This window comes from Cynoglossus semilaevis, chromosome 2 (genome assembly GCF_000523025.1).
Source record: "Cynoglossus semilaevis isolate Cse_v1.0 chromosome 2, Cse_v1.0, whole genome shotgun sequence".
Taxonomy (NCBI): domain Eukaryota; kingdom Metazoa; phylum Chordata; class Actinopteri; order Pleuronectiformes; family Cynoglossidae; genus Cynoglossus; species Cynoglossus semilaevis.
This window is the reverse complement of record NC_024308.1, coordinates 11,334,619-11,357,967: the sequence shown is the minus strand read 5'-3', so window position 1 is coordinate 11,357,967 and position 23,349 is coordinate 11,334,619. Positions and strand designations below refer to the sequence as shown.

General features: G+C 40.3%; 1 long non-coding RNA gene across 1 annotated transcript; it reads right to left on the bottom strand.

Moving 5' to 3' along the window:
- Window positions 1–2,626: 2,626 nt before the first annotated feature.
- On the bottom strand, window positions 2,627–22,933 carry LOC107988152 (uncharacterized). Its single transcript, XR_001759818.2, has 5 exons — window positions 22,637–22,933; window positions 13,743–13,964; window positions 9,248–9,528; window positions 4,520–4,721; window positions 2,627–3,872 (listed from the first exon to the last, which is right to left on the bottom strand). It is a non-coding gene; the product is annotated as an uncharacterized LOC107988152 (long non-coding RNA).
- Window positions 22,934–23,349: the final 416 nt, after the last annotated feature.

The window sequence follows — 23,349 nt, the reverse complement described above, 5'->3', positions numbered from 1 at the left end:
TAAAGGGATGGTGACCGACCTGCCTGCAGTCCACGTATGTCTCCTATTGAAATTGTGTGGAGCTCCATGAAGGGCAGAATCAGATGAAGGAACGAGTGAAGAGAATCTGCATCACTTTAATTTTTCTTCATAGAATATCATTTTAACGACAGCTTTTGCTCTTTTATCTTTTGTACGTTTGTAGATCATTTTCAATTTTTCTTCCTCCAAAGTTCTATGACTGAAGAATGGATTATTCACTCTAACAACCGAGAGTCAACTTCAAACGCGTCTCTAAGAGGAAAAGATGGTGGAGATCAGACACAGGAACAAACTAGAACAAACGCTGGGTTCAAACAGACGTGAAGACAAACGTGTCAAATGGATTTGTCCAGGAAACAGGACTGACACCCAGGACAGTCCTCCAGTCCATTCACAGCAGGATCACCTACACTCATTCACACTCTTATTCACACTCACTTTCACAACTACGACTGATTTTTAGTTATTTTGTTAAATACTCTGTATTTTTGGCTCAAATCAACATTTTCACCAAAAAAAATAAATGTTTTTGTTGCCTTCTCTTATTTACACATGTTGTAAAGACATGATGAAAAACATGAATTTGGTTAAAAAAATGACAAAATTAATAATTAATTAGTCAAGATAATATTGGAATAAAAAAATATCTACACGATTTTTGTGCAGATTTTTGAAAAGAAAAATAAATTTAAAAAAAAGAGAAAACTTTTCTTTTTTATTCTATTTGCCCAAAAATGTCCTGTGAAAATGTAGTGTCGTAAATATTCTGCTGCAGGACCAAAGAAAGTCTGCAGGTTTGGAAAGTAAACTTACAGCAAGCGTCCCATTTACTTTGTCTGTGTGTGTGTGTGTGTGTGTGTGTGTGTGGGGGGGAGAGGGGGAGCGGGGAATGGGGGAGTATTTGTTCTACGGGGGTAAAATAGTAGTTTGTGTACTGATAATGGATTATGGGGCCGTCACTTGTCGTCTCACAGCAGTCCTGTCAACTCCTGCAGCGGATGAATACCAACTACGTCAACACACACACACACGGACACACACACTCTAATTTAATTCACACAGCTGTTCATGTCAGGCCTCCGCAGCCTCTTCCATTCATTCATTCACTGTTAACACAAACTAATCCCTGAGCTCTGACCAGAATCTTTAAATGTAAAATGATTTCTTTATAAACAAGGTTTTTTAATCACTCCCCGTCCGGAGAAAACGAGTATAAAGATTTAAAGACAATTTAACTAATTCATTCATGAACTAATTCATAAAAATGACAGAAATATTTTATATATATATATGTTTTTAGTGAACTTACAGTTTATATTTACAATATTTATTTATAACATCATTTATATTATTAATTTACAATATATCTTACAATATTTACTTAAATGAAAATTGACGTTATTGTATTGTATACCTGATGGTATTTTAATAATGTCCTCCAGAAAATTCTGCTGTAAAAATGGTTGGGTTTTCAAAAATGGTGAACAATATTTTTGAAAAAAATATGTTGTTGTCTGTATTATAGATTATTTTTTCCATAATAATTTTAATTTCACAGTTCCTATTTTGGAACTTTTTTTAGATAGAGGAAAAAAAAGTTCTATTTCCAAAAGGAATAAAATAAATTGTTACTTTTTTAAGGCCAAAATATTTATTCAATTTTAAATGTTATATTATTTGAACTATATCTTAAAATTATAATTTTTATATAAAAATCCCATCAAAGCTGTTACAGATTTTATCCATTCTATTGTAATAAAAATGAGAACTCAATCAAAAACATCGTGAGAATCTTCTCTCCCCAGGATTTAAAAAACATTCAAACCTAATATTAAAGTAAATTAATTATGGGTTACTGTTACAGAATCAGTACAGATTAAAGCTGCTTTAGTAAATTTTAATCTGATAATCCTCTTTCTGCTGTCGGGTGCTTTAACCTTCTCTGCGTCTGTGACTGTGAAAGTGACGCTCACGCCAATTAAACACAGGATTATGAACTATTTAGCAGAAAATAGAAAAACTGAAAAAAAGGAAACAATATAAAAACACATGTTTGATACCAAATATCCTAATGAAAATAAAATTTTTTTTTTTTATTTTATTATTTTGTTTTCATATGGCCTCCAGAAAATGTATTTGTTACTTTTATTTAACATCCAAAACAAATTAAAGATGTCACTAAAAAAAATGTATCAAAATTAAGATTTTTTCCCCTTCTTTTTTTTAAGGTGTTTTTTGTTTAGTTTTTTATTTTGGCCATTTTACTTTTAGAAAAAAATACAACATTAATATGTGTGTGTGTGTGTGTGAGAGAGAGAGAGACTTTAAAATAAAGAGCCCACACTTAAACAGAAGAGAGAAAAATATAATCAAAGGTTCTTAGTAGCCTTGATGTTTACAAATATCAAAACTGGAAAATAAAAATAAAACTTTAACATTTAACTTATTTTAAATAAAAGGAAATGATAAAAGTAAGGAATATGGAAATACACAAAGACAAATGTGAAGTGAGGTTAAAAAAAGACTACATCACTGACATTAACAGAATTAAAATTTAAAAGATCAAAGTCACGGCACTCACACACACTAATACACACCGGGCTTTCCACTGCTGCTGGTGAGCTGGACAGTGAAGTGTGTGTGTCTTAAGTGAGCGGGGGCGGGGGGTAGGTGATTGGGTGGAATTCACCAAGTTCACGGTCCTGTTACGGTGAGGATAAAGCAGTCATTGTCTCTGCTCCTTATTTTTTTCTCAATTCTAAATCAGACTGAAGGAGACGGAATGAACCTGCGTCCCACAAAAGTCCACCCTGACTCTGCTGCTGCTGCCGCTGCTGACCGCGGTCAGCCTGTCCTCTAATGAACTCCACTACGTGGAAGCCTTTTCATCTCTGGGCTCATTTGGACCAGCCCTGGTCACAAAAGACTATTGAGAGCCACCAACTCACACACAACACAAAGACCCTAACTCGACCTCCCCTTCATCTCTGAACACCCATCACCATACACTCCCCCGTTAGTCACTTTGGTCTTCAAATCACCCCCCCACCCCTTCTCTTCATTTTCACAGCCACCACACAAACATACAAACACCAGTGTGGGGTGGGGTGGGGGGTTGGGAGGTGACCAAAGGTCGAGCAGCCCCGCTGACCGCAACACACTTCGCTAAGCTGCCTGGCACTGCAGCTCGTCCCGGGACAGCATCGCTACTGCTGTTGAGATGTGTGAGAGACGGAGGAAAGTTAAAAAGGAGGACGAGAGGGGCAAAGGGGGGGTCGTATCCTGGTGCGATGTAATTGTCGCAACAGCGCCGGCGACTGTTTCTGATGTGTTAGAACTCAGAAAGTCAGAAAACTGTCCCGTTACACAAGTTCTCTGATAGAAGAAAAAAAAGAGGAGAACAAGTGGAAGAGAAGAGGAGTCTCAGAACTGAGCTGGGATCCGTCCACTAAATGGACCACGGAGAAAAGACGGGTGCGGCAGGAAGACACAAATTCAAAGTGGATTAAAAGTGGATTAAAACTCCAAAAGCTTATTTTTTCGAGGGGAGAGGGTCGCGATATTAAGACCATGAGCAGCAGAGAGAAAACGATGGGGTCGTCAAACAGAGAACATTTTGGGGGTTTTTAAAAAGAAAGAGAAATCAAATGTTTCTGTCCAACTCACCATCCACCAGGTCCGGTTGGTGATGTTGTAGCACAGCTGCCATTTGATGGAGCTCTCTGAGGTCTTCACTGCCATGACGCTGCTGTCAGCAAGCTTCATCTGATGAGGACGCGCTCACAGCAGATAAGATGACGTCTAATTGAGGAAACACTTGCACTGGCATGTTGGGCAACATGTAGCCCGCTCTGTACCATATGGAATCATGGGTAAAAAAAAAAAAAAAAAAAACAGTCGACAGTGAACCAATCTCATGCAGACCCCGTGGCAAGGTGAGAGGCAGTCATCTGCTCAAAGGGAGAAAAAAACACACCCCCTCACTTACTCACTCACACACACTCCCTCCCTCCCTTCCTTGCACACACACGACCAAGCAAAAATGATGAGCCTTTTTCTGCTTCACTGCGCACCTCGGGTTGGTCTCCCCCCCAAAAAAACACATACACACGCTCATACAGCTCTCTACTGGTTAAATCATGGCCCATTTTCTCCATCGTCAGCAGCAGCAGCAGCATATGAACTCAACAAACTCCAAACAACTTTTATGGTCACTTAATAGAACGGAGGCAGGTAGACGGGGTAACAGGAGAGTGAGAGAGAGTGAGTGAGAGTGAGAGAGAGAAAGGGAGTGTTTGGGGGGCAGAGGAGTGGAGCAGTGCAGGGCGGTCAGTTCTCTGGACACATGGAACTGCTTACAGCCTATCATGCCATGTTTTGTTTTGGTTTTCCATCCATCCATTCATTCATTCATTCTCCCTCCTTAACTCCTCCATTCTGATTCTCCTCCACCTCTCTGCAGAAGAGCCTGAATCCCTGTGTGTGTTGACATAAATACCTCAAGACTGAAGCATCTTAAAGGAAGCCGTGCGAGATGCAGGGAGGGTAGAGAGCAGAGCCGTGTTGCCGCCGCCGTCGTCGTTCATACTCCTTGAAGACCAGACGCCAGCCGGACACCACTGGACGCCTGAAGAATGTCACGCTGTTCCATCGGTGAGTTTCCAGCACTCTTCTTTGCAGCAACAGTGGATTTCCACATCCTGTTGAAGATGTGTCGGAAAAGAATCTTATAAATCATCCAGGAATTTTTTTATTATTTGAAAATAACATTTTGAAAGTGGCTCACAGGTTTATTTATTCTTCTGTCCAACTACAGAACTACATATAAACTACATTTATAAAAATGCACCATATATTTACACATTTATCTCAGTGTGGAAGTGTGATGTAAAGTAAGTTACAGTTTGGGACAGATTTTAACAAAACAACTGTGTAACAAGAAGAGCAGAGAAAACACTCGACTATCTACTAAGAGTAAAAAAGTAATAAACTTGACAAAGGTTATAAAAGTGTCCAAAATGAATTAATAAGTGAATGAAAAGTGATCAAATATGTTTGGTAATATTTAACTAACAAATAATTAAATACATATTTTAGATTAGGAAGGAAGTGGTTCATAAAGTCCCCTAACAGATTAGCTAAAGACAGCCAATGGTTTCAAGGAGACGAATAACAACATTATTCCTATTAAAAGCACTGTAGGCTAATATATTTACAAATGAACAGTAAATGAATGATAAAGCATATATTATTTTTTCAAAAATATGTTAATAATAAAACCTAGCTACAATAACGATAATAATTTACTTACAAAATATTTAAAAAGAGTTGCTTACTTTACTGTGCAGTATTCACTTCTACCTTTATTAAACAGAATGTAAATATTTTATCAATGCTACAGTGTAACTTATTTTACAGCAAGTTATAATGACTACTTATAATAATAACACTATTACAAATAAGTCGGCATTTACGGCAAAGCTAAATGAAATGTGTGGTTTCTGTAGTTTTCTACAAGGAACTGTGACTGCAGACCGAAGCCTGGATTTTATTTTTTTTACTTTTGATGATAAGAATAAGAAAAACAATTTTTTATCAAAACCTGACTTCAGGAATTCTTCCACATCTTTTCTGTTTCTTTAGGTCAGAGTAAAATTAAAAGAGCAGGGAAGCTCCTCCTAAGCAGCAGCGGCAACAGCGGCAGCGGCAACAGCAGTGGCAACAGCGGCAGTGTCAACAGCGGCAGTGTCAACAGCGGCAGAGTGATCTCACCATGTTCTCACGTCAATAAACATGTGCTTTAACCTTGTAAGATCATTTCACTGTGTTTGCCCTGGAGGTAAGGGTGCAGAGACAGCCTGAGGGCATTTTTAACAGGGTGATGATGGGTTCAGGGGGAGGTGCTGGGGGTTAGGGGAGAGGGGAGGTCTGTGAGGCTCAGGTTCCTAATCAGAGAGGGGAATACCTGAACCAGGGCAGAACCACCATCAAACAGTTCTGCCATTGTGGAGGCCAAACGTAGGAATGTGATCGAGCCGGAGATAGAGAGGGGATGTTCAGGTTGTCTGACGGGAGTGGGGGGCAGAGGAGGGTGCAGTACAGCCGGTCAAGAGGTGAGGAAAGGTAAAGAGAAAAAAAGGGGAGGAGTGTATTACTGAAAAACTAGAAATTGTGATTAGTTTGTGACAACTGTTCCTAAATATGATTGATAGAAAAACATGTCATAACATATAATGATCTTTTTTATTTACTAACAATTATTTTACTCAGTGTGAAACAGGGCCTGTTTAGATGGACACAACATTGAGGTATTTGCAGGAATTGAAGAAAGACGAATGGAGCGCTTCTCCATTCTTCTATAATCAGTCTTTGTTTAAAGAGTCTTCTTCTGCCACCTTGTGGAATAGTATTTAATTGCTCTATCACGGTACATCTACAAATGAAAACTTTTCTTTCTGTAAGCACATTAAATAATGGTTGTCAGACTAATTGAGTGAATCTGGCTAGATCCATGGTACACCTGATGATCTCTCACGGCACACTGGTTGGGAATCACTGGTCTAAATTAACGTTTAAAATAGATTTATAATTTTAAAAAAACGTTATTTAACCCTAATGGCCAACCGAGCAGTTTGAACGATGGCAACTCGGAGCGAACAAAGTTCAGTTCAGTCCTCAGTTTCTGGTTTAGTTTTGAAATGAATAAAAATAGATATTGCTAGTAAACTGATTTAGTAGTAAACTAGTAAACCTTTAATATTACCAAGAACCAAAGAACGAAGTTATCGCTGATGAACTGCCATGGACCACTGATAAACTACAACAGAACATGGTGCCACCGTCATGGACGCTGTAACAGACACACAACTATAAAAACAACTGACGCCGAATGAAAACATGTAAATTGTTGTTGATATTATATAAATAAAATGCTATATTTTGTATTTCTACACATTTTAAATCAGCGAATGTTTTCTAAAACGCGACTTTCCTTAAGGAACTTTTGCAAATAGAATTAACATCTAAATTAACTAATCTTTTTTTAAAAAAAATCTAACAACCTACATTAACATAAATGAAATGGCAGTGACATTTGCTGTTACTTTTCGGACTACTTTTCGAATGTTCTTTTCAGACGAATGATTGAAAAAAACGCCACAAACGCCCACCATTTTGGACAACTATTAATAAACATGTTTATTTAATTCAATATCAGCTCTGCTCAGTGAAACTCAATATTAACAGTTAGTTAGTATTAAAAAATATATCACTTTACGAGTAAGAAATGTTAATCTTTGGTCATTTTAAATTAGTTCTGTATTAAATGGTGCCACTCGTTTAATGTCGTTTTTCAATGTTATTACTGACAGTTGTTTGCGACGGCGGTTATAACGTTTATCTTGTTTTTACATTAATTTACTAACACTGTCAACAAAAGTGTGTCAAACGTTTTATCTCTACATTTCACAATACTATGACGTGTTTCAGAATTTTACCAAAATGTCCTCCGTCGACGGCGTCTCTCTGTGCTTCAGCTGCAAACTGTGTTCAGTGTGAAACCTCCATTTCACGTCATTTCCATTTATTTAAAAAAAAAAAAAGATTAAAAATCCAGGAGAAATTATTTCAACTGCTCACGTTTGACCGTGTGGCGCTTTGGCCCAGAGGCAATGTCTCTGTCATTGGTGTGGAACCCCAGGGTTCACCTCTTGGGCAAGTTCGAATCCCGGTTAGGGCGGTTGGTACGGTGCATTTTGTCAGGCCACCGCAGGAAGTGAACAAGTGACAGTGATGAGGAGCCTACGGAGAAAGTCACTGACGTTTCTTTCATTATTTATTTATATTATTATTGTTTTGTCTTTAAATGACCTGCTCTGTAAATGCGTCATTTAACGCCGCAGTGTATTTCAGTAGGTCCTCATAAAGCAGTGTACTATATGACAGGCTTTTGGCATCCCACACAGTGGGTCCCAGAATCTAGGCCACAAATCTCGTCTCAAACTGTATGGACATACAGCTGATATAGGCCAAGCTCCACTCACATGTGGCCCACTTTCTGGGTAACAGACATGAGCCAATAGGGTTGTAATTTATTAATGTTCTGATCCAAATAGGTTGCGTATTGTGTCACAGACTGGGCCAACTTTTTGTGCTATACTGAGATTACAAACAGTCGACTCTGCTGCAGGTGCTGGGAGTCAGCTCCCAGTAGGCGGCAGTGTAGTGTTTTCTTCTATGGGTATTCAATAAAACAGACTTCGGTGATACTTGCTCTTTATGATTAGAAAAAGAGCCAGTGACTTTTTTAAAAAAAAAAAAAAAAGCATTTATACTAACAATTAAGTAAAATAATAATAAAAAAACTTACTTTAAAAACATTTGACTATTTTATATTTACTTTGTAATATTCAGGGATAAAAGTTTAAACAACAACATTGTTATTATTATTTAATAAAGTCGTGACCCAAACTCCTGTTGACAGAATCATGCCTTGTTCTTCTTCCAGGTTAACCTGCTGCAGGACACCGCAGAACAAACCACGACATATTTCTCTGATTTATTTTCTAAATCTAATAAATCACCTAAATATGTGCATTTGACTTCCTTCCTTTCACTGACCAAAGAAAGAGAGAGAGAGACGTGGAGGGAGAGGAGATCTGATTGTGGACATCTGGTTTTCCTTTTCTTTCTCTTTAAGGAGCTCGATGGTGGCCCTGGGCCATTGAAGCTGCACGTTGCCACCCAAAGCTGCGTTCACCCACCCACCATCCATCCATGCTGCCACCAGCTGGGTCTTCCTACCTGAGCTCAGTGAAGCCAGAGTGACCCGATGAAGGGGCATTACCAGCTGTCCACAGTTGCCACATCAGCCACTTCACCCATGAGCTACNNNCAGCCACTTCACCCATGAGCTACATATTGTAGAGAAAAATCCTTCAAATGTGGGTCATAAAAATTAAAATGCCTAATTTTATTCCCCAGAACAGTTTCTGTGGCCAAACATATTTCATAATAGTTTTTAAAAAGTTTTAATATTAGACAGACTAGACATTTAAATACTAGACAGATGTGTGCCCTCTAATGTGGACTATCATGTAATTTCTTCCAAGCATTATTTGATGTGACCTAGTTTTTATCACCACTCACTGGGAGACAGTAGTAACTGATAATTCCTACTCTCCTGACATATTGTTGAATTCGGAAATTAAAATATTCAAAACTCAACTGATATGCTCCTTTCCTTCCGTGGTGAACGGTACCAGGACTGTGTTGTTCTTTTGTTTCATGCACACCGTTCCATCAGCAGCAGCGCATGTTCCCCTCCGCTGGTATTTTCAGTTCTTAATGTTCTGCAGTTGCGGCATGTGGACTTGAAGAACATGAGAGAATCTCTTAAATGGAGCATCTGACGAAAACCAGGAAGCCTGCGTTCCAAACAAGAGCTCTTTTCTGTTTTGTCCTCAGCCTGATTGCAGTCAGATGCCTTTGTGTTCCAGGTGGTTGATCCTGCAGAGGAGAAGCACACAGAGAAATAAAAACCATCCTCTCCGTTTCTCTGCTGCTGTCAACGTATATATGGCTCTTAGTGAAAAGTGTAAATAGGCCAAGTGTGTTTGGAATCCACAAGAGGAACTGATTATTCTCAAGAGCTCAGGATGAATCAGGACCATCTGACTCTGAAAGTGAACCAGATTAGAGCAGAACCACTGCTCCAGTCCACACAGTCACACTCAATGTGACCCACATCTTGGCCACACTTGAACAAAATAAACGAATGAAGAAGAATCTTCCACCATTAACACATTCTTGAAATACTATATATTAGTTAGATTAAATAAGATCACGCTAGCCTTCTGTGGCCTACATCTGGTAACTGGTAGCCAGAATGTGAGCCACCAAAGACTCTCTCTAGTCATAAACTACTTTGACCTATTCAAGTCTGCAAAAAAGCTGACAAATATTTTTTTCAGTTTCACTTCGTCAGAAGGATCTTGCAGGGAGCTAAAAGTCAGAACTGATGTTGGTTTCAACGGAGACCTGGCTGCAGCCTGCTGGACACGTGCTCTGGTTATTAGAAACACACCGCAGAACCTCCCAGCACCCAGGAGTTTAATGAGCAAAGGAAACAAATCAGTGCAATAATGACTTCATTGTTTTCCAGCAGGAAAACTGTTACTGCTGCTGCTGCTGTGTTGGTCTCCCACTTGTCTGGTCCAGGCTCATCTGACAGTGATTGAAAGACAAAAACATGATCTGTGGTCAGTTTGGTTTATCCTTACTCCACATGTCAGAGATAAAACAAAAACAAAAAAACAGAGTGATATTATATTATCGTGCTAAAGCTACGTCCTCCCGCAGGACAAGATCAAATCCCTGCCTGTGGTCCAGATCTGTACCCATTACAAAGGTCTGGGACAACATGAAGGGAAGAGACATCAAGAATAAGTGGCAGATTTCCAACACAAAGAGACAAAAAGTATAAGGTAAGACAAGTGTATTGAATGCTCTTCCACCCTGTACTTTACAGCAGGTAACAGGTCTGACCAAAGGGAGTGAATTTTTGGATAAATGATGGATGAGCTTCTCTTATTCGATGCTCTGTGGCTGAAGTCAGTCACTGCTGAAGCTCAGTGGAATAACCACTGAGGTCAGGATATTCTCAGTCTACACACACACACACGCAAGAAGTGTATGTAGGTTGTAGTGGAGCAGCTGCTTGTACAGTGACAGTGTCGACACTGATGTGTGTGTGTGTGCGTCTGGAGTTTTGTACATTAGCCATTTGGACCATCTGTCTCATTCAGAGCCAAGACGTTTGGCCAGGACGACAAAGAGCTTGGGTCTGGTTTTGAAGCTCAGCTCATTTCCTCTGCTCCATCACTGTGTTCCAACCTTGTTGGGTTTTGTTTTCTGTTCGTCACAAACACAGTGAAATTTGACAACAGAAGCACAAGCTGCTTGATCCTTTTCAGATCACAGTCCCACATATTTGTCCATCGTTTTTCTTATTTTTTTTTTCATCAAGATCCACCTCCAGATTTTGTCCCGTTAGTGGCATGTGGAACAGTCGACATGTTGTTGTCATTATCTGTCAGTCACTATCCATTAACTATCAGATGATTAGAAGTGGAAGCAGAATGATTTGGTCTGTGAAACAGCAGCAGTTGGCTGCATTTGACTGGGGCAGTTGGGGCGTCTGACACAACAGGGATTCAAACCAGCAATCCAACCTTTAACCACTAAGTTCCTGACTGTGTCAATGAAGCAAACACAGAGCACCTTGAATCCTTCATCTTCTGGTTAGAAATCAGATCTCTCTCTGTTATCCAGTATGCCACACTGTCCAAGGAAGGTTCAGTCCAAAAGGGTCCAATCAGATGCATTCATAATATTTTTGTGAGACTTATTAACATAACTTGAGAATGAAGTACTGTGGCTGTGTCATTGACTGTTAACATGCGTTTTAATGTACACACTATTTTGATTTGCCTTCATATACTGTAGTGTTGCCACTAGGGGGGGGCAGACATGTTTACAGTGAGAGCTGCCACTGATTACAGAGGAGAGAACAGAGTTTTTGTTTCACTTTTTAAAAATATCAGATCAATAACTTAATTAGTGGAAATAAAGTTTGTTAAACTGAGGTTAGAGACTCGAGCAGAAGTTTGTGTCTGTTTGTCTTGACACGGGGGCAGGAACTGTCACCTGACAAAGATGTTAAACAGCAGACAAACACCTTTGTGTGCAGATTAATGAGGAGCTCCACGTGTGCATGTGTCCTCATCAGTTTTGTTTCCCTCACAGCACTCCACGCAGAGTCCTTGAAGGCTATTTATACCCTGTGACCTTTAGCCGTGTCTTAATGGATTATCAGAAAGCACTCATCAGTTGTGCTGGCTGAGGGCTGACGGTCACGTTGGCACAGAACTCTGAAGTTTGGAAGTGATTTGTTTGTTGGTTTTCCTGCTGCAGAACCTAGAACTAGGCACGGCAGTGTCACAGTTCCCTCTGAACGAAGCCTGAAGACACTGGAGCTGCAGCCAAACCATGCCGCTGCCAGCGGTGCCACTGCGCTTCACCTGAATCAAGATATTGGACGATTTGTGTCGACGTGCGAGTGGACAGACGGAGACACACAGGCTGGGCTGATGTCTGTCCTGGCACATCACAACCCATCACAAGAAGGAGCAGTGCGCGGCGGCCAAGCCCGTCATTCTCACGTCCTGTGATAGCCAGGAGCCCTCCCCCCAGCAGCTCCACTCATTTCAGCTCTGATCCCCGTCCATCAGCTTCATCTACATCTGAATTAGGGCAGAGCAATATGGATCAAAAGTAATATTTTTTTCATTTTTATTTTATTTATATTTTATATTACCTGCATTTTCCCCTTAAAAAAAATCAAACAAACTATCAATTATACGTTTAAGCATATATTTATAAAAAAGTGTAACTGTATAAAACAAATTGAACAAAAAATATTGTCCAATATATGAAATAAAAGAAAGGAAGAGAAGAAATAGCTATGACCTTCTGACCCAGTTAAACTATTTTAACACAGAAAATATATATTAATATAATGCTATTTTGTGATTAGAAGCATATCGATATATAATCCTAACTCTAATCTCCATCCTTCTACCAGCACACTCAGATCACCTCTGGAAGCACCAGCCTCACTGACAGCTCCTTAAAAAAACCATCAAACTCCTGACTCCACAGTGAAGTAATTTCAAAAGCACCAGTTCAGACCTTCATCCCCGAAATCTGAGCCATCTCCACCAGGTACTTCAAAAGCTCTCTCTTTTTTTCTTTTTTTACTTAAAAGCTACAGTACTGAAACATCACAGACTGCTCCCGTTGGTCAATATTGATCAAGACCTTCTAAAGTGTCTCATCTCTGAGGCTGTAGCCTCTCTGGCTGACACTCAGAAGGTTGGAGCTCCTCACCTCCTGAACCTCTGCAGGGTTGAAAGTCCTCACCACCATCATTAAACATTAGTTATGTTTTTAGAAGAACATGTTACTGACTTTTTTTCTACCTGGGTGCTCGAGGATATCTGGTTTTCTGCGTTCCCTGGAATATAAGTACTGTTTAGTACTCGTCACACTGCTCCTGTTTAACAGATGCAAATTTTCAAAAGTTTCAAATATTTCTGTGTGTTTGCTGTATGTACAATGTAGTGGTGGGTTATTGTAACTACACTCAACTCATGATACGATCTGCAGTTTAATTTTTTTTTGAGCTCCAGAGAAATTAAGATCAATACCATGATCCTCTGTTTATAAGAACTCTGACCCTGAATGTCACTTCGTCGTGGTCGTATTGGTTTAATAGAGAGTCACAAGCAACATTTTTTGGCGCATACTGCCACTTACTGTAATCAAATGGGTAGTGTCATGGTATGACCAGTGACTTTTTGAGGTAACGCAGCCTAATCCTTACACCTTGATGCAAGATTTATTTTTTATTCCAACCATTAAAATTGTCACGAAGCATCCCTTAATGACACTTTTTTAACAAAAGCCATATTTGATACAAAAAGAAAGGTTCTTCCGTAGGTAATCTGACATGGTAGCTTTAGTCTGCGTGTGCGTGTGTAGATACAGCTAAGAGCAGGGGAATTCAGTGAAAGCTGGATCTAATGTTTCCCCCCTCCTGATATAATGCCTCCTTTGTTGGTCCAACAGATTAGAGAGTGGAGATGAAGTTCACTAAATACCTGCTCTCCCCTGAGTGAACCACCTGAAAGCTCACTTTTCTTCCTCCTTTCTTTGAAATGCTCCTGTGGAGGCAGCGGCGGCGGCTGCTCCAGGCCTGGAAGGCTTTTATCTGCTGATACGGCTGAAGCTGGCAGCCTGTTGTCCACAGCTGAAGTAGGTCGTCCAGCTCCACGACGACCTTCTTTGAAACCTGATCCCAATTGTCGACATGGAAACTGTTCCTGTACAACAGTACGTTAGTTCTAGCATTAGCATATTTACTCTCAGACCTTCCACATGTTTGATATTATTGAACTTATAGAACATAAACATTTTGGTTCATCCTATACATTTTGCTGCCTCTTCATTCATTACCTCTTCAGAGTTACACTGATCACAATGCATTACAGTGTCATATCATGGTTCTCAAATGTTTCTGTAGCGCCCCCCTCCCCCCTTTTGTAGATACACCCTCCCCCAACGTCAACACTTTTGCTCCTACAATACTGCTGTTCGCACTCAACAAAAAAAAAAACTTCAGAACAATAGCTTTGCACACCCTAGAAGGGTTCTGTCCCCTACTTTGGGGCAATATTTCCAGAACAGAGACAGTGAGACACTGTTCTGTTCCAAATCATGATCTGTGTGCCAAAGATCTGAAGTCTTCATCTATTATCCATCCAGGAAAACACAATCTATAAAGAAAACAACATTTTTAAATTTTGTTTTCTTGGTATTGAAAAAAATGATCATATAATTGTTTGGAATATTTGAGGAAGCAGATTTAAAAGGTTTTTTTTTTTTTTTTTAAGGCAGAATAGACTCTCCTCCTCCTTCTCTGAGGTTGCCGATCCTTCCAAAATTCATCTGGTCCCTGCTCCTTCTCTGAGGTTGCCGGTCCTTCCAAAATTCATCTGGTCCCTGCTGATGAATGAAGACATTAATTGAAAATGGTCACAATAGGAGTTCCCAACATGAGGCTCGGAGCTGTGCCAGTCAGATAAAGAGGTGAAAGAAAAATGAGACGCTGGGAGGAAAAATGGAGACAAGACTGTAGGAGACAGGGAGTGAGGAAGGAAGGAGGGGGACAGGGGCAGAGAGGACAGATCGAAGGTGATCTCTGGTTATGTCTGTTAACTGTGATCATGGAAACGTTGTGCTGGTTGACTGTATGGACCTGAGAAAATCCAGGAAACTTGATTCATTTATTTATTAACTACAAAAAAGGTTTCCACAGTTTTGGCCTGGGGGGCGGCACCTTGATCTCTTCATATGTTTTCACTTCTTTCCGTTTGATTTTCTTTATCTTCTTTATCTCATGTTGCAATTCCACCAGTATGTTAATTTCCCCACAGCTGGAACATGTCACAACACTGTCCTTCGCCCAGATGCTGCTGTTTTAGCTCCACCCTTGAGTTTATCGTGAATTCTGACCATATCGTGTCAACGCCACGCGTGACTGCAGGCTGTGATCTCTGAACACCAGCAGCTCCGTCCACATAATCTCTTCTGGAGTTAGAACTGCACACCCCACCCCCCGGCTTTAAATGCTGTTTAACATAATGAATGTGATTGTCCCACAGAGAGGCTTCGTTTGTCTGAACCTCTCCTGCCACCAGGAATCACATCATCTGGTTAACGGGTGTAAACAGCTGGATGGACAAATCTCCTCTTCCTCTGGTGTTCTGTGGATGAGTCCACATCATCCTCGGGGCTGGGCAATGACACGAGTCCACTTACTTCAGACTGCTGTTCCCACTCAATGGCAGTTTCTGTGCAAAACTTGTTACATTTATAGAGAGCGTGTGCATGTCTACAGTAGGACTGTGTCAAGAAACTGGAGCTACTGTATATATGATGATACGGGGCAACGATACAACATATTATGATTTATTGCAATACTAAAGGCACAACGATATATTGAGGGTTTTTTTTTTCAACAATGTAAAGTTAAAGTGTCATCATAGTAACTTATCTGAACATCAGGTTACTAACATTGGAACAGAGGGATCTACATTTGAAATCACTAGAGAAGAAAGAAAAGACAAATAAAATGAACCAACACCAGGAATATTTGACTGGGAATAAAAAATGCATACACTGATGGAGGATATTGATATAGTATCGTATAACAAAACTCCCTGCTATTTCAATGTATCAATATTACCTTACACCGCAGTCTACAGCAACATAAGAAACTGAGCAGTACCAAAGGATATCATAGGGACAGTGTTGAGCAGTATAGGTCACGTGTCCATAGAAGGAACAGCAAGAAGAAGACAAGGACAGAACAACAGAAATGTTCAAACTGCAGAGAAGAATTCTCCGTGATGTTTGCCAAAAATTCACTTATTTACGCAGCTAAAGTGAGCAGAAATTGATTTTTGTTTTTGATTCACAATTAACTCCTCCTTTATGCTCATAACATCTTCAGAAAAGACAAGGTAAGACCAGATGCATCTGGTGAAAGTGGACATTACATGTAATCAACAACTGGGCCATTCAAATGGACACTATACACAAGGTCCACTATGTTTTATTGACTTTTTACCTTTAAACTGGATCCTTTTTGTATTCTGTTGAACACAGCATGTGAATCTGTTTGTCTTTCATATGTAGACAACAATAAATGAATTTCCTCAAACATCCAGGGAATTATTGAATTTTCTGAAGGCTCCACCTTATATTCTGCTAGAGATACATCAGAATGTTGCTTTTCTGTAAAGACAGCACAGTGCAAACATATGTGGACCACCCCCACATCCCCAGTCCCCCACCAGATGTTTGACTCCAGGCTACAACCTGCTGTACTGCTGCTGCTAAACTAACCAAATTTGGAGAACCCCAGGGTTTTGTCCAGGGCTGGACGTTATAGTCACTGGTGAGATATTTTTGTAAAAACCTTGGATAAAATGACATAGAGAAGAATCTGTTTAAGCATTTCATGTCAACTTGATGTCCTTGTCAAAACACATGACATGTTGATTAGCACTGACGCAAGAAATGATTGAAAATGATAAGCCACCCATGATTGTTCTCGGAAAGAAGCAGAAGTGATCAGATTCCATTTCAGTGAATGAAAACAAGACAATCTAAATAAAACGATTATTGGGCCAATCGTGTGATGTCAATGCAGTACACTACAGCGGTGCACTGCCTATCCATCTGCAGCCTGATGTCACACCACGTCCCTCAGTGTCCTCCACTCCCAGTGAGGACAGATGAGCAGATGAGCAGAACAGTCTGGCAGCCATTCTACTGGGTTCTCCTGAGAAGGAGAATTATCCTGCTAATCTACAGAGCTGGACACCACAACATCTCCAACAAAACCAAACAAACATCTGGAGGAAGAGCACATCAGCACTGAGGATGATTATTTCCATCACTGATCTTTAACCTGCACATGAACAACCTACAACCTTGTTAGTGCAGACACATCATTAGTCTGACACTGCTCCACAGTTCATCATCCAACACAGACCAACCTTCTCCCAGCAGCAGAGACACTAAGGCAGTGGCTGCGGCTCACAGTGAGGTAGAGCTTCAGCAGACTGAAAACAAAGCTTGGCTCCGTCCTTAGATTCCTGTTTCCTGAGGTCAGTGGACAGAGTGGTACTGATGGAGGCCGACCAGGAGCTGGCTGTGAGGAGGTGGACTCTGGATGATTTTCTGGAAGGCTATAGTTCACACTTTATCACTCAAAAAAATAAATCCTACCGACAGACCATGTCATCTCTATGGATAAAGCACTGAAAACTGTCAGTCTGACCAAAGATTCGCACAACAACTAAAAATATAGACAAATCAATAATATCATTCAAACATAAAAAACATAAAACCAGAGCAGTAGCAACCAATGACAACATTCAAAAGCTAAAGAATAAAAGTGGTGGGGGTAAGAGGGGGCGCTAAATAAAAGGGCATACAGTAGGGGAAGCAGCAGATCTAAAAATCAATGGTTTTCAGCACTGTGGTAACGACTTTACTTTTCTATTGTGGAATAAATTACCAGTCGAAGAGCAAATGACAAAAGAACTGTCCAGGGTGCTGAAAGTGAATGATAGGTTGATTTGGTGACAGAACTTAGTGTAGTTTTATTTACTTTTTATTTTAGGCTGTAAAAACATGACGTGTTCAGAAACAAAATATTTTAAATCAAGAGAAAAGTGTGATCTGTGGTGGCACTTAAGGAAGAGAATGAATAATGTTCACTTCTGTAATGAAGGGATTTTAGTGCCAATAAATTCAACTACAACCAGATGAGGAGTTGAGGAGGGTGGAGACAGAAAATGGAAGAAGAATGAAGGCAGATGGAGGTACAGACGGAGGTTTAATGAAGAACCCTGTCAATGAACAGTCAAAACTGACCCTGTAGAGATAAGTCTGTCTCACAGCAGGATTTCTGTTTTCATGATCCAAATTACTGATGTTTGTATTTACAGTCATCACTGTAATTGTTAAAAAACGACTGATTAAACCTGAGCTTCACACATGACTGAAACGCAGCAGAAAAATGTCGTGCATTAATGTTAAACAATTCTAGTCTGCAGGCAGTGGCTCAGACCTGCTTTAAAATATTTAAATTCAGTCTGGAACCCAGCCACCGGGGCTTGTTGTCAAATCAGTGCGTGCCCCGCAGGTCTGTGCCACACACCACTTTATTCCAGCTCCAGGTCAGATACTTTCCTCACATGTAAAACTGAATGTAGACTGAACATATTTGAACACTTTAATGCAGAGGAGCTGGGCCAAATCCCACCCGCAGGGTTGGATGTGCATGTGAGAGTCATCCGTCATCGCCTGTGACTAGCACCACCTGCTCGCTGGGGACGACAGTAAGAAGGCAGTCCGTGATTAGCACCCGGCGCTAAGTGCTGTGACAGAGGGGCCGTTCAGGGAGGAGGAGGAGAAGCTGGGAAAGGCAGGGTGAGGAAGGGGGTTCTGTCAGGCGACAGCACTGATTAGTGTAGATTAATAGTACAGTTAATAACATCAGGGACTTTTCCTCCGTGTCACCAGAAAACACTCAGCCATTAATGAGTGCTTTAATTACAGTCATTAGCCTGAGTGTGTTCTGGTCTAAACAGTTTGTTTGTTTCCATCACTGAGACAGACATAGGTCGGAGCAGCAGGAAAAGGACGGGAGTAGATGTGAGACGTGTTCAGATACAGAGGTTTGTTGGGTTTACTGAGACACTCTAGAACTTTCAAAAAGCTTGTGTCTCAGGTCAAGGTCTCTACAATCTTCAACTCTGGTTTCAGTTCAAACTATTTTCCTCTATTCTTCCTAAAAAGATCCAGAGGAGGAACTTCATTATTGTGTAGTTCAGGTCACACACTCACAGTCTTAACTCTTAAAGGCCATAGAAGTTGTTATGAAACAGAGCAGGTGTCCGCACCATGACTTCACACCGACCAAAACAAAGCAGACCAATAGAGAAAAGGAACTGGAGTTTGTTCAGAGCAGACCACACGGCTCTGGTGAGAAACTGCATCAATCTGAAACCTGGTGTTGCAGTACCTAAGGCGAAGATTCTAGCTGGGTCCACTAAATTCCACCCAGACCAGAATTGTCCATTACTTGACCAGTCCAGGCCTACTTTATGATCTATTTTACCAATCCTTTGGACAATATCTCCACTATCTCCACTCAGCCAACAGCCACGAAATCTCCACCTTATTTACTTAATTTTCAAAACACTATGCCATTTTGTCAGCTTGACACTGATGAGACAGCACCATCACCTTCATGGTCCATATTGAAGTCCAGGACCATCACACTCAGACAAAGGGTCCAGGCTGGACACAAGCATCTGCTCTGTCTCTTCACTGCCAGACGGGGAAACACTTGGCCAGCGTCATCACTCTCATCATGACTAATTCTTCAATAATTCACACTCACACTGCCATGGTCCAATCATTTTCACAACGTGAGACTGTCTCCTGCCAACAGAACCCACCACCCTCACCACCGGTCCAAGCCTGATTGAGTTTTGGCCGATGTTCAGGGACCAGGATCCTCTTTTGGGAACGCAGCCCAACATGTATCTTTCCCTGCCATTAATGGGAACATTTGGATCCGTGACCAAATGAGCTGTCCTAGTCCAAGTTGCCCACAGCAGGGGGCCACAGGGGGCCCCTTGAGATGATCAGCAGCATCTTTGATGTCCTGGTGTGAATATGAACGGACAAACCACACAAGAAGATAATGACAGAAGAGCCACAAACACCCCTGGATATAATGATAAGCACTTTTGGTCTGAAAACAGTTATTTATTTACTGCATGTTATTGCTACAGGACTGTTGATTCTCATGTCTTTCATCATTTACTGTGAGTTCATCAGTGTTGCATTCAACTAAACAGGCCCAGGTTTTACACTGACTAAACTGTGAGTAAATTCAAACTAGAGCATCGTTATATTAAATTACGTATATTTCTGTGACAATTTTGTTTGGTGGTGCGCCATGGGTGTTTCTCGTGACTAAAAAAATATTTTAAAAAAAACGAATAAATAGACCAAATATTGTGCAAGACCCTTGGACGCTCTACTGGGGATGAACTGGTGATCGTCATCTTGCTGTTAGGCAACAGCACTTCATTAATACATTGATAAAAGCATAATATTAAGAGGAATATGTAACAAAACAACCTGCTGAAATAAAAAATAAAGACAGCAGTGAACTGGTTTTTAATGAGGAGATAAATACCAGTTATGGCCCAGTCATCCCGTGAACACATTCTGACTCAATTTTTGTTGGTCTGTGTGAAGTCTACGGTTCTACAATTGTCTATTATATTCAGCTAATCACTGACCTGAAGACGACACTTTGTGTCTGGAAGTCTTTTTCTTGCAAATTAAGGAACAAAGAGACTTAAGGATGAAACTGTCCACACATCAGCACCCCTGCAGGTTTGTGATTCACATTAAACAACATCATTGTGTGAAGAGGGGCGTCTTCTGTCTCCTGGTGTGTGTGTGTGTGTGTGTTCAGCTCCAGACGGCAGGTCACAGCCCTGGTGTCCAACTTCGTCTGACTGATGTGTCCATTATGAGAGGATAGTGACACTGAGACCAAAGCACATAACACAGTCTTTTACTGAGGACAGCTGATGTTCTCCAGCAGGTTCTGAAGAATAAAGGATGGTGGGAAGATGGATGACCCTCAGTCACTGGTGCGGGACTGTCACACACTCAGACACACACCAGAATAGATTCCAGCTAGCTGGTTGGCAGCCGTGTGCTGCTGACAGTTGGCAGCAGGTAGCGTGGCTCAACAACATGTTCAAGTTTGACAGTTTGGGTTGGTGTGTGAGCTGGTGGGCTTTAAATATACTATGTATACATATAGTAAGTAATATATCTATCTAAATTGCAATAGGTTAAGGGAATGGGTGGATTTAAAAGCTTCACTCAAAGTTTAAATATCAAGAATTTGTTTAGTTCAAAATTAGACTCTAACGTTGCATGAGTCTGTTCAGAAGCTTTGAATGTGTTCACAGGTTTTAGATCTGCATGTGTGCATCATTTATTGGTGTGTGTCTGTGTGTGTGTGCCAGTGTTTGCATGCGATCCACCTCTGCCTCAGATCAATTAAAAATGTTGAATGAATAAATGAGAGGTGTTTCTGGGCCGTTTAAGCTTCAGTTGTCCATTCAAGTGACAACAGCCACCAGACTCTCTGGCAACATCTGGTCCCTAACCCACACCCACACACCCACCTAGGCCTCATCTATGTATAATAGATGTGCTGGCCCTGAACAGTAGCTGCGTGGAGTGGCCTCAGGTGAGAAGAGTCATCTATGCTCACTTCACTGCCCCAGGATCTGGGACCTCAGGAGCTATAGTTTGAAGAACTTTATCTGGTCTGGCTTGTCTCCAAGGTGTTGGAGAACATGTACAAAAAGAAACACCAAGTGTTTTGATAAGTTTGATTAAGATGTTTTAAAAGTGGGCAACATCAAAATGAACAACAACTGCAAACTTCTCCACTTTAACCACTCCACCACTCCCTACAGTCTATGATGTCATCTCTCCTGGAGGTTCACTCCATATTCGTTTCTAATTCCACCTTCAGTTTGTGAACGTTTATTAAAATGGTCCGTCAACATAACTGAATAAATATGACCGTGTTTCCATCAGCTTGCATGAACTGAGGTGAGTCCAGAGGTCACTGTCCTTCATCGAAGATCTAATCAGCAGCAGTAAACACCTGTCGGACTGACTGACAGGAAACTCATTGTTTCTTTCACAGTTTTGACTCTGACTCTGGAGTCACTGTTGGTTCTTCTTAGTTCATTACATAAATTACCTCTGTTTTACTAATTATGTTTATCTTTGAGTCATTCCTTGCAGGGAAACATGAATTTCTGTCACTGACATTCTCATCCAGCAGAGGTCACACAGAGGTGGTGGAACTATAGGTCAGGACTAGGAACATCACGAAATATTAGGATTATCATGATTATTATACCTTAATTTATTTTACAACACTATGAATGTGTAGAATCACACAAACAAACCTTTATTTTCCATCTGTTGATGCAACATAACTATATACAAATATATACAACTCTATATATAACTACATATAACTATATATTTTTTATATATATGTCTATAAACAAAGTCAAGTAACCAAGAAAAATTAACATTTCCATAATCCATATTGTACTTAAACAAAAAACAAAAAACAAAAATGTGAAGGCTACAGGACTCGATCTTTCTGTAAAGTCAATGACGCGAATTATATTTACACTACTAATCATGTGACCCGATATTTGTATTTGTATCTTTAACTATCGTTCTCGTACACAATTCATTTTGAATGACATGCTAACATTTCATTTCCTATCAATTCAATGTTAGGTTAAGAAAACGTTGATGTAATTTAATCCAGTTCCGGTGTAGTTACCTTTACTTTGGCGAACAAAGTCGGTTGGTTGTCCGCAGTTGATATAAAATGTCGTATTTCCTCCTTTCACTGCAGTTTTTATGCTTCAAACGCTGTCAAGTCGTTATCCACGACGACACCTGGTCGTTCTTTCTGTCGTCAAAATAATTCCACAGGGAATAACTCTTCTTCTGCCTTTTTCTCCTCTTGGCCACGGCTCTCTGCTGCAACTTGCACGGACCGAAAACTCGGAAACAAACGCGGCAACTTGCGAATGTTGTGTAACTTTGTTTTCGTTCCGTTTGAGTTCCGCTTATCTACAGTTCCGGCATATTAATTCCTGACGGTATTCAGGAAACGTTACGGTACATTAACTCGAGTGCTTAATATCGCAAGTAATTGAGATATAGAGTAATCATGACGTATCCAGTCAGAAGTTTCCACAAGCTAAAGAAAAAATATTTAAATAATAACATAATACAGAATAACTGAGAATCTAAACGTCACTGAAAACGTTCTGAGAACGTATTTGTTTTTGCAAGTTTTTCCAGCGTAACTTTAATATTTGTTTTTATTCTGGGAATAAATCTAAACTAAATTACTGATGGATGGAGTAGAATTAGAATTTTTTTTTTTTTTTTTTTATTTACTGCCTGAAGAAAATCAAGAGTTATGAACTGAGTGTGGGGGAAAATGAAGAAAATATTCCCCAAAAAATAAATATAGAAAAATTA